Raw genomic sequence first — 11,322 nt, 5'->3', positions numbered from 1 at the left:
AAACACAGCCATAGAATGGACTTCACTCTTAAAGAGGAGGACCCTTAACAGTCTACACGGAGGCGAGGGGGGGAGGGGGAGCGGGGTGGGTGGGGGGGAGCGAATGGGGGGACTGCTAAGAGAGGGGTGGGAGTGGAGTTCTGTAGAAGTCTGGAAGCAGACCAACAGGACCCACAGACAGACAGACAGACAACGGGAATCGGATCACTCTATTGTGAAGTCCTGCACTCTCGCTAAGTGCTCATCTACTCCACTCAGTTTCAGTTTCACTTTCTCAAGGAGGCGTCACTGCGTTCGGACAAATCCATACACGCTACACCACATCTGTTGAGCAGATGCCTGACCAGCAGCATAACCCAACGCGCTTACTCCACTCAGACAAACCACAGTAACCCGCCACAGCAACAGAAGCAGAAGCAGTAGCAGCTGCTGCACATTCGGTGCTGCTTTACCCCAAAAGGTTTCCCCTTCTAAACTGTCCCCATGGACTCCTTTTTTGGAGAGGGGGGGGGGAGGTAGGGCGGGGATGCGGAATGCGGAGGGGGAGCTGGGGTGGATGGTTCCTTCTAAATATCATGGCTAGGAAGAAATATATCCCATGGATTAAGTTGTAGCTTACCTGAAGTGATCAGGTTTGGTTATAGAAATGTCGATTTCTAATTAATAATAACTATCATCATTATGATAGAAATGATAATAATCCAAATAATTTTTTTTTCAGTCTAATATCATCATCTTAGATGAACAGACTATAAATAAATAAACGAACGATCAGGTTCGGTTCAGTTTGGAAATCTCTACCACCTTGAAGGAGGCATCGCGGCAGAGTCAGTTAAGTGTTGGGAGTTTTGATCCAAGTGTTCACCAGTGATCAGGGATCGACTCACCGTTTCGGCATGGTGTTGTGTCCTTGGGAAAGGCACTTTACTCCGATTTTTCACACTCCATCTAGGATGTGAGCGGGTACCTGACTGCGGTTGGGGAGTGTTAAAACAGCTTTTTTTTTCTTTGTGTGTGTGTGTGTGTGTGCGTGTGTGTGTGTGTGTGTGTGTGTGTGTGTGTCTAGAATTGACTTAATCAAGATTTTGCGCCTTTTGAATAGTAGTAGTAGTATGTTTATGTATTTATCTCTTTTTCTTTTTTTTTTTTTTTACTTAATTCATTTTTTAATATTTTTAAAATTTTTGTTCGTTTGTTTTGGGTTTTTTTGTTTGGTTTTTTGGTGTGGGTTTTTTTGTTTGTTTGTTTTTGGTGGGGTTTTTTGTTGTTGTTGTTGTTTGTTTGTTTTTGTTGTTTTTTTCTCTCAAGGCCTGACTAAGCGCGTTGGGTTACGCTGCTGGTCAGGCATCTGCTTGGCAGATGTGGTGTAGCGTATATGGATTTGACCGAACGCAGTGACGCCTCCTTGAGCTACTGATACTGATACTGATTCTAAAACAGCGGAGAGGATTGGGCCCCGCCTTCCTCCTATACCGAGCCCTAGACACAGTGGAAACGAACACACTGACCCAAGGCATCCCGCTAACTTGGCCACACCAGAGAAGTTTTCTTCTCCCGATTGATCTCAGCGGATCGTCATGTGCTGCGTGATAATTCGGCGCACTTATTCAAAGGCGATGTGATAAGTGTCTCTGATGTTTAATTTCTTGCGATAATACCCCATTTCATTGGCTCAGGGGGGAACAGGGGGGCGCGGGGGGGCGGGGGGGGGGGCAGTCTGAACCTGAGGGGAGGCATAAAACTCCCGCCAACACCGAAGCCTCTCTCTCCCCGGTACGTCGTGCTGATGGATGATGGCAAGGGGCAGTTATCAGAAGGGAGGTAATGCCCATCGCCACTGACAGTGACCGGCCCTGTTCCCCCCCCCCCCCCCACGCCTCCCCCAACACCCCTCCCCACTCCCTGGCCCCCACTTCATCAGCCGCGGCCATCACGGGAGATAATCGCTCTCCTTTGCATCGCTAACGAGTTGTCTGCTCTTAATCGAGTTAATGAGTTACCTAGCCGGCTGTATTAGCTGTGGGGGTTGGAGGGAGGTGGGGGGGGGGGAGCGAGCCGGCACAATCCATTATTGTCCATTTTACACCTCCACCTTCCACAGCGCTGACCGGTCTTTGGGGGGAAGGGGGAAGGGGGGGCGTGGAAGAGAGGGGGGGGGGGAGATAGAGGGTGGACGGGGGGGGGGGGGGGGGGGGGGCAGAAGACAAGACAGAACAGAGAGAGCGAGGGAGGAGGGAGGGGAGGAGCGGAGAGGAGAGGGAGGGATGGGTATGGAGACACAAAGGAAGAGCAGGAGAGAAGAAGAAACAAGCATGTGTACTGAACGAGTTCAACCATAAAATCTTGGTATAAAATATTCTGTTTTCCTTATTGACCACCTCAGTAGTTGATGAGCTTTATATATATATATATATATATATATATATATGTGTGTGTGTGTGTGTGTGTGTGTGTGTGTGTGTGTGTGTGTGTGTGTGTGTGTGTGTGTGTGTGTGTGTGTGTGTGTGTGTGTTAAAGTCGCATTGTATGTGATACATCATGATAAGCTAGAATATCCGAATTACCCCCTTATCCTTTTCCATGATATCATTGCTCTTGGGTGAGGCTTCGTTGTCAGCCTTTTACACATAATTATTTTAGGACATGCAGTTCATTATGGACAGGTTCTCAACCTCCTGGAGGCTCTTTGGACTCACCATCAGCCTCAGCAAGATCGATTCCATGTACCAGCCAGCTAGCTCACAGAACGCCAGTGCCTCCCCCCCTCCCCCCCCCCCCCCCCCCCCCCCACCTGCAATCAAGATCGATGACACAGATCAAGTCAGTCGACAAGTTTTGCTACCTGGGCAGCACCCTATGCAGCAACGGAGCTCTTGATGCTGAAGTGACGCTGCGCATCGCCAAGGCCAGCTCCGCCTTTGGATCAACAAAGGCATCAGGCTCAGCACCAAAATCAAAACCTACAGAGCTGTTGTGCTGACCACCTTGTTGTACTGCTGCGAAACATGGACGACGTATCGCCGTCACATTCAACAACTTGAGCAGTTTCACCAGAGATGCCAACGACCTCCAGGTCCTAGAGAGGAGCGGCCTGCCCAGCATCAAAAGCCTGCTGATTCAGTGCCAGCTACGCTGGACAGGATACGTTGTCCGCATGACAGACAGCAGGATCCCGAAGATGCTCTTGTATAGCCAGCAGAAGGAAGGCCACCGCGAACTTGGAAGACCCTGCAAGCGCTTCAAGGATACCTTGAAGACAAACCTCAAAGCCTGTGACATAGACATCGCTTCCCGGGAAACTGATGCCCTTGACCGCTCTCGCTGGAGGATGCTGTGCTCTAGTGGCATAAAGACATTTGAAAACAAGAGAACGCTGGCCATTAAGGAGAAGCGTGAGCGAAGGAAGCAGGGCTCAGTTTCTGGAGACGTTTTCCCTTGCAACACCTATGGGGAAGTGCTGCGCATCCAGAATCGGCCTCTTCTCCCATATGAGGACACACACCGACAGATAAGCCTGCCTGCCTGCCTATTCATCCGTCGGTCAGACTGGAAACTCCATATATAATTTAGCATAAGATCTTTTTACGTCAGTTCCTTCTGAAATAGCTCAGCTGATTAAAATTGCCATGTTCTATAGCCTATGTGCTGAGCAGAGGGGGGTTAAACGGAAATTTTGTAGGATTTGACTGGGTTTTTTAATGAATTCTGGGCTAGGCACACTTATACTGTTTGTTTAACTGGGGTGTCCAAAAGTGAATACTACCACTGGATAATAGACCATTTTCAGTGCTTTCAGCGTCTGAGTGATAGTGTGCTTTGTTGTTTTCCGTCGTCTATTAAACCCTCTGTGTAACGTTTGCTCCATGTGCTAAATAAATATATATTGATCTTTTATTTTGTTATAGTCTCTGTATTGTCTGGGTGTTAGTGCTGGGTTGGAGGGGGAGGTTACTTGTCCGTTCTCCTATACAGCGTGACAATATACATGTGTGTGTGTGTGTGTGTGTGTGTGTGTGTGTGTGTGTGCGTGACCAACTATTCATTGTTGCCGTTTCCGGGTAATGGGCAAAATTGCTGATTTCACGTAATCAGCCGCCGATTTCGCGGAATTAGCTACCGATTGCGTGAAACAGGAACGTTCCGAAATCTCTCTCTCACACACACACTAGGCAAATTGTTGCCCATTTCGCGGAATTGGCAGTCATTTGCCCATAGCGTGAAAATGGTAAAAGCATTGCCCACAACGCGGAATCGGCAATTCCGTGAATTGGGCACCACACACACACACACACACACACACACACACACACACACACACACACACATATATATATATATATATATATATTCTCTCCCATTCTATGTATATAGATAGACAGACAGATAGGTAGATATACACGTGTGTGTGAGATAGACAGAGACAGAGACAGAGAGTTCAGTTCAGTTACTCAAGGAGGCGTTCTGACATATTATATACATATGCTCTTCACCACATCTGCAAAATCGACAGACAGAGAGAGAGAGACAGAGAGAGAGAGACACAGTCAGGCACAAAGAGAACAGAACTACAAAGTACAACGGAAACATACACACTATGTGATCTCATACATGCAGAAAGTGAACCCGGTTGGCCATGGCCGCATGGCCTGGACCGACATCGCTTGGTTTATCTATCTATTTATGTCAGGTCAGGTCATTAGATCTGCTACTGGTAACCTGTAATCCAGTACAACCTGTTCAGGGTCGGGTTGCCGACGACTAAACCGGCACTTCCACCGCTCCCTTCTGGGACTGGTGAGGCGGGTGGCTAGACACCCTTATGGAGATCCATAAAAGGGCGTCGGCTCAGGAGAGCCACCGACGGTCATCTAGCTCCACTGTGCTCTGTGCATGCCACACGCAGTTGGCCCCCGGGGTGTGTCTACCCATGTATGCGAAGTCTGGATCCGGCAGAATCTGCGGAAGAAACCTATCGGTTCAACGGAGAGGAAGGCGGTTACAGCAACGCACTGTGGAGTGCAGAGAGCAAGATGAGACACCGAAAGGATATCTTGGTCATCCACTGCATCCGTGCTCATCCTCCAGTCGTCTCGACTTAGTCTTGCCACTGGAAATTGGTGGACCCGGACGAGAGAGTGAGGTCGACGTTGCGCAACTCCTCTTCACTTTAAACAAACTCATCGCGCAAGTCATCAGTCATCCAAAATGACCTTTCATCCTTCATCATCTATCTATCCCTTCTCCTCTCTCGCTCCACGAGGGATGGGGCCAACGAAGCTCAAGCAGTAGTACAGGTGGGAGAGAGGACAGGGCATGACAGAAGTTTCCATTACGGACCCATACCGCTACTACTGCTGCTGCTGCTGCTGCTGCTGCTGTTCAATTTTGGGGTAAAAGTCCCACTTGATTGGTAAGCGACGATATGATACAATGAACGGAATTACTACTTCTACTGCTACTGCTACTACTACTACTACTGCTGCTGCTACTGCTGTTTCATTGTGTTGTCTCAAGGCCTAACTAAGCGCGTTGGGTTACGCTGCTGGTCAGGCATCTGCTTGGCAGATGTGGTGTAGCGTATATGGATTTGTCCGAACGCAGTGACGCCTCCTTGAGCTACTGAAACTGAAACTGTGTTGTCTTGTCCCGTCGTCTTCTATCCGCCCTCTCTCTCTCTCTCTCTCTCTCTCTCTCTCTCTCTCTCTCTCTCTCTTTCTTTCTCTCTCTTTCTTTCTCTCTCACTCACTCTCTGTGGACCTAATCTCAGTAACCAAGACTGTGTTACACAAGCGATAATCGCCTCAAAAATTCTTGACCGTCAAACAGCAGAGTGTATAGACCCCCTGAACAGTTCCGTGTTTACATGACATAGAGAGGCGCGTCACGTGGTGTGAATCCTCGAAGTTGATTGGCTTTTCGTCACGTCGAGCAACAAGGGTAATCAAGAGAGGCAGAAAGAGGAAAAAGCAGGCTTCGTTTTTTGTTGGTTTTTTTTGTTTTGTTTTGTTTTTTTACTTTTTGCTCCATATTTTAGTTTTCTTTTTGTTTTGTTTTTTTTCAAACTTTTGTTTATTCATTTTTTGCGTTTACACTTTTCACATAAATACAGAAGACATTTACATAAAACGTAAATATGCATCATGAATATACCAATTGTGTATTAATTTTAACATTTTATGTATTAACGTAGTAGAACGCTAACTAATATGTCTTTAGTAGATCTATATATTATTTTAGTTTTCTTGTTGTGCGAACGATGGCATTTCGTGGTATAGTGTTTGGTTGTAGCAATGGTGGTTTTTGTTTGTTTGTTTGTTTGTTTTTGTTTTGTTTGGTTTTTTGTTTGTTTGTTTGTTTTGTTTTGTTGTGGGTTTTTTTGGTTTTTTTTTGTTTTTTTTTGTTGTTTTTGTTTTGTTTTTGTTTTTTGCTTTGTTTGTTTTTGTTTTGTTTTGTTTGTTTGTTGTTTGTTTGGTTGGGTTTTTTTGTTTTCTTTTCTTTTTTTTCTTTTTGTACATTTTGATGCAGTTTCTTCTTATATTCTGAAAGAAGAATTTGTTAAGTATTCTCTGCTTCAAAGTCGACTGGTGTTTTCTCTTCCGGTGAAGTAAATATCCTGCACACACAAAAAAAGTCTCTAAATGAACGTGCCATGAAAATGTGTAATAGTTTGCAGAAACTATGATATGATAAAATCACTTTGCAGTTAAATCACACTGAAACTGTGATAATATTAAAGTCTTTATTTGTATTGATTCTTATCCCTCTTGCACATTCATACAGGTATCGTTACTGAAGTTACGCTGTCACATACTCAGATACTGACAACATTTACACTTTACATCCTTCAAAAGGATAGCACACACACACACACACACACACACACACACACACACACACACACACACACACACACACACACACACACACACACACTATGTGTGGGTGTGGGTGTGTAATCAGGTGTTTCCTCCCGTTTACATCAATAGTGATATTCACTATGCAGATAAGCATGCTTGCATGTATGCACAAATACAAACCATGTGCATATATAATGACATAGTATACATGTACTGACCTTCTCATGAACCCAACGTGCCGATCAGGCCTTAAGAAAAAAAAAAGTACGACCTTGATGGGACTCGAATCCACAATCTTCGGCTCCGGAGGCCGACGCCTTATCCATTAGGCCACAAGGTCTTGTGCAGCACAGTACAGTACAGTACAGTACAGTACAGTACAGTACAGTACAGTGCAATGCAGTACAGTACAGTACAGTCAGTACAATACAATAAAGTATCGTACAGTGCAGTGCAGTACAGTACAGTACAGTGAAGTACAGTGCAATGCAATACATTACATTACAGTACAGTACAGTACAGTACAGTACAGTACAGTGCAGTACAGTACAGTACAGTACAGTGCAGTGCACATGAACTCACTTCTTTAAATCCACATATACATGATGAATGCTCAATCCAGTACTACACACAGAAAATCACAGACCTTTGTAAACATTATTCTTTAGTTTGACAGTTTATAATATTCTTGAGTACTCTGGGCATTATAAATCCTGTTTTCAAGATACTATCAGTTAGTATCAGTCCATGAAATCAAGTCCAAGTAACAAATCATGAAACTTCTTGCCCACCTACATACATGTATGGAAACAAGAAAACCTTCAAACATGGTATAACAACATTATCAAGCACAAACTATGTAATACAGATCACATGGTATCTTTATCTGGCTTCTTCACCATGAATCTCTGGTCTAAGATACAAATGCATGCATGGAAGTGTGTGTATGCATATAATGTATTCTCAAACACCAGAAAAGTGTCAGAATCTCTTACTGCCTCAGTTGATCATTTGTTGTTTGGGGGCAAAGGATGATGGTAAATGTGACTTTTCCTCATTCCATCACACTCATGAAAGTCTTATGTACATACATATACCACGCGTACTGGTGTGCTCATCACGCACCAGTTGTCAAACAGACAGATCGTTTTCTTTTCAATCGCCAAAGACGTGGAACAAGCTCCCTGATAACCTCCGTCATTCTGATTCCCTCGCATCTTTTAAATCTCGTCTCTTTTCCCTCAGCAATAAGTTCAATTGTGGCAGATCCACTTCCCTTTCGTTAGGTGTGCTTGACTATGTGTGTATACATATGTATGTGTACATAACTACATGCATGTATATGAATGTGTATTGTGTGTGCGTGTGTTTATGTAAGTTTGTGCCTGCCTATGTGTGCGTATGTGTTAGGGTAGCTGTTAGATACACATGTATGTTAAAATGTATGTATGCAGTGTGTGTGTGTGTGTGTGTGTGTGTGTGTGTGTGTGTGTGTGTGTGTGTGTGTGTGGTCACATTTTGGTGTGTGTATGTAACATAGATATAATGTTTTATGTTAACAAAAGCGTTTTTGTAAAGCACCTAGAGCAGATTTCTGGATAGTGTGCTATATAAGTATCCATTATTATTATTATTAAACATCACAATAATAAATGATGTTCAGACTATGAAACAAAACGTTAGTGATTTCGTTACTTGAACACAAATATTAATGCTGTACGTTTCACCCGGTGCTGCCTTGGGGGGAAAATAGTCTTGTTACATCTGTTTCATCAGACTGCGTTGCGGCCTCTGCCGCTCCGGCAAAAATCAAATAAATAGTTTATGAATGTTAAAACTATGAAAAGAAACGTTAGTGATTTCGATACTTGAACACAAAAAGCTCAAGCAATTTTTTTTAACAAATTGTATCAAGTTGACTGATGAGATAATGAAAAGTGGGGTGTTGTACGTGTGATCGAACGTAAATCAGAAATCATTCTTCATGTTCATCACTGACCACAAAACGCACAAAAAATACCTTACCTGGCGACTCTTCCGTCAAACGAACCCTCCATTGTCTTTTTCCTTGCGTGTAAGAATGCTTTCAACGCTTCTGGGGTCAACAAACGCAGGGACTGAGGAGACAAAGTGTCGAGATCGCAAATGTTTGGTACATTATTTGTGTCGATCGCCTTCGGCATGACTCGACGTCGGGATGAGAGTTACATGCGCATGCGCGAAATCAAAACTAGCCCCGGAACTCTCCAGTGGTCCATTGTGCAACCGTGCCAAGAGATGGACAAAGGGAGGGAAGCCAGAGGCCAGCAGAGAAGTTCTGGTTTTACTTGGCGTGATTTGTGTCCCTTTAATGTGCTGAAGCGATCAGCAAGTGGGAAAAAGAGAGTGGGGGAAAAAAAGGGAAAAACTATAAAATAAAAAAAAATTAAAATAATAAAAAAAGACTACACACACACACACAGTCGGATAGACAAATAGGTTGACTGATAAATTTGGCACATGGATAGACTTACGGATGAATAAATAAATAAACAGAGATCGATACTATAAACAGGTAAACGAGTACATAACCAATCAAACAAAGTTACTTGAATAATATCTATGGCTGATGTGACGACAACTGTCAACACAAAACTGTCAATTAATCACAAGAAGAAAAAAAAATAGTACCAGCAGATAATGATTCCCCATTTATTTTGAATTCCATGTTAACATGATATTATTAATTTTTAATCATTTTTGGAGAGAAAAAATACCCGCAGTAAAATCTTTTTAAGAAATAAATAAAGAAAAATACTTTACAATACAACGCCATACAATACAACAGAGTACAACACAACACCTTACAACATCATACCGCATCCTCTTTGAAAAACTGCAACTGTGTGCAAATCGGTCATCTGCTCGCTCAACGAACCAAGGGAGCTAACTAACCATTTGTCAAGAAAATTATTTTCATCTTTTTCTCTCCCTTTACATTGAGGAGCTTTCTTTCGCACTGCAGTGAAGCAAGTTCAACGGGGGGAAAAAATCTCTTTTTTTTCTTTTTTTTTTTTCTTTTTTTTTTCTTTCTTGATATATCGCATTACAAAACGATACGATACGATACGATAGTTTCAGTTTCAAGTTAGAGCACAGTACAGTAAAATACTGCCGTAGAGTATTTTTCGTTTTAAACAGGTGTCTGAGTGTATGGAGGGATCCATATACGCTACACCACATCTGCTCTATGATATATATATATATATATATATATATATATATATATATATATATATATATATATATATATATATATATATATATATATATAATGCATATGAAGATCAGCAGCAAAGTACTGACCTTCTCATAAACCCAACGCCTTTAGAAAAAAAAGTACGACCTTGATGGGACTCGAACCCACAATCTTCGGCTCCGGAGGCCGACGCCTTATCCATTAGGCCACAAGGTCTTGTGCAGCACAGTACAGTACAGTACAGTACAGTACAGTACAGTACAGTGCAGTGCAGTACAGTACAGTGCAGTACAGTACAGTACAGTACAGTACAGTGCAGTGCAGTGCAGTGCAGTACAGTACAGTGCAGTGCAGTGTAGTACAGTGCAGTACAGTACAGTGCAGTGCAGTACAGTGCAGTGCAGTGCAGTACAGTGCAGTACAGTACAGTACAGTGCAGTGCAGTGTAGTACAGTACAGTACGGTGTAGTACAGTGCAGTACAGTGTAGTACAGTACAGTACAATACAGTGCAGTGCAGTGCAGTGCAGTACAGTGCAGTATAGTACAGTACAGTGCAGTAAAGTGCAGTGTAGTACAGTACAGTGCAGTGTAGTGCAGTGTAGTACAGTGCAGTACAGTGCAGTGCAGTACAGTACAGTGTAGTACAGTGCAGTGTAGTACAGTGCAGTACAGTGCAGTGCAGTACAGTACAGTGTAGTACAGTGCAGTGTAGTACAGTGCAGTACAGTGCAGTGCAGTGCAGTACAATACAGTGCAGTATAGTACAGTACAGTGCAGTGCAGTGCAGTGTAGTACAGTACAGTACAGTACAGTACAGTACAATACAGTACAGTGCAGTACAGTACAGTACAGTACAGTACAGTGCAGTGCAGTATAGTGCAGTGCAGTGCAGTATAGTATAGTACACTGCAGTACAGTACAGTACAGTACAGTGCAGTGTAGTACAGTACAGTGCAGTATAGTACAGTACGGTGTAGTACAGTACAGTACGGTGTAGTACAGTGCAGTACATTGCAGTGCAGTGCAGTACCGTGTAGTACAGTGCAGTGTAGTACAGTGCAGTACAGTACAGTGCAGTACAGTGCAGTGTAGTACAGTGCAGTACAGTGCAGTACAGTACAGTGTAGTACAGTGCAGTGTAGTACAGTGCAGTACAGTGCAGTACAGTACAGTGTAGTACAGTGCAGTGTAGTACAGTGCAGTACAGTACAGTGCAGTGCAGTGC

The 11,322-nt window shown here is 43.6% G+C and overlaps 2 non-coding genes across 2 annotated transcripts; both read right to left on the bottom strand.

Annotated features, from left to right (window-relative positions):
* Positions 1-7,124: 7,124 nt before the first annotated feature.
* On the bottom strand, positions 7,125-7,197 carry Trnar-ccg (transfer RNA arginine (anticodon CCG)). The gene has a single exon. It is a non-coding gene; the product is annotated as a tRNA-Arg (tRNA).
* Positions 7,198-10,238: 3,041 nt separating this feature from the next.
* Positions 10,239-10,311, bottom strand: Trnar-ccg (transfer RNA arginine (anticodon CCG)). The gene has a single exon. It is a non-coding gene; the product is annotated as a tRNA-Arg (tRNA).
* Positions 10,312-11,322: the final 1,011 nt, after the last annotated feature.

This window comes from Babylonia areolata, chromosome 19 (assembly GCF_041734735.1).
Source record: "Babylonia areolata isolate BAREFJ2019XMU chromosome 19, ASM4173473v1, whole genome shotgun sequence".
Classification (NCBI taxonomy): Eukaryota; Metazoa; Mollusca; class Gastropoda; order Neogastropoda; family Buccinidae; genus Babylonia; species Babylonia areolata.
This window is presented reverse-complemented; position numbering and strand designations above follow the sequence as displayed.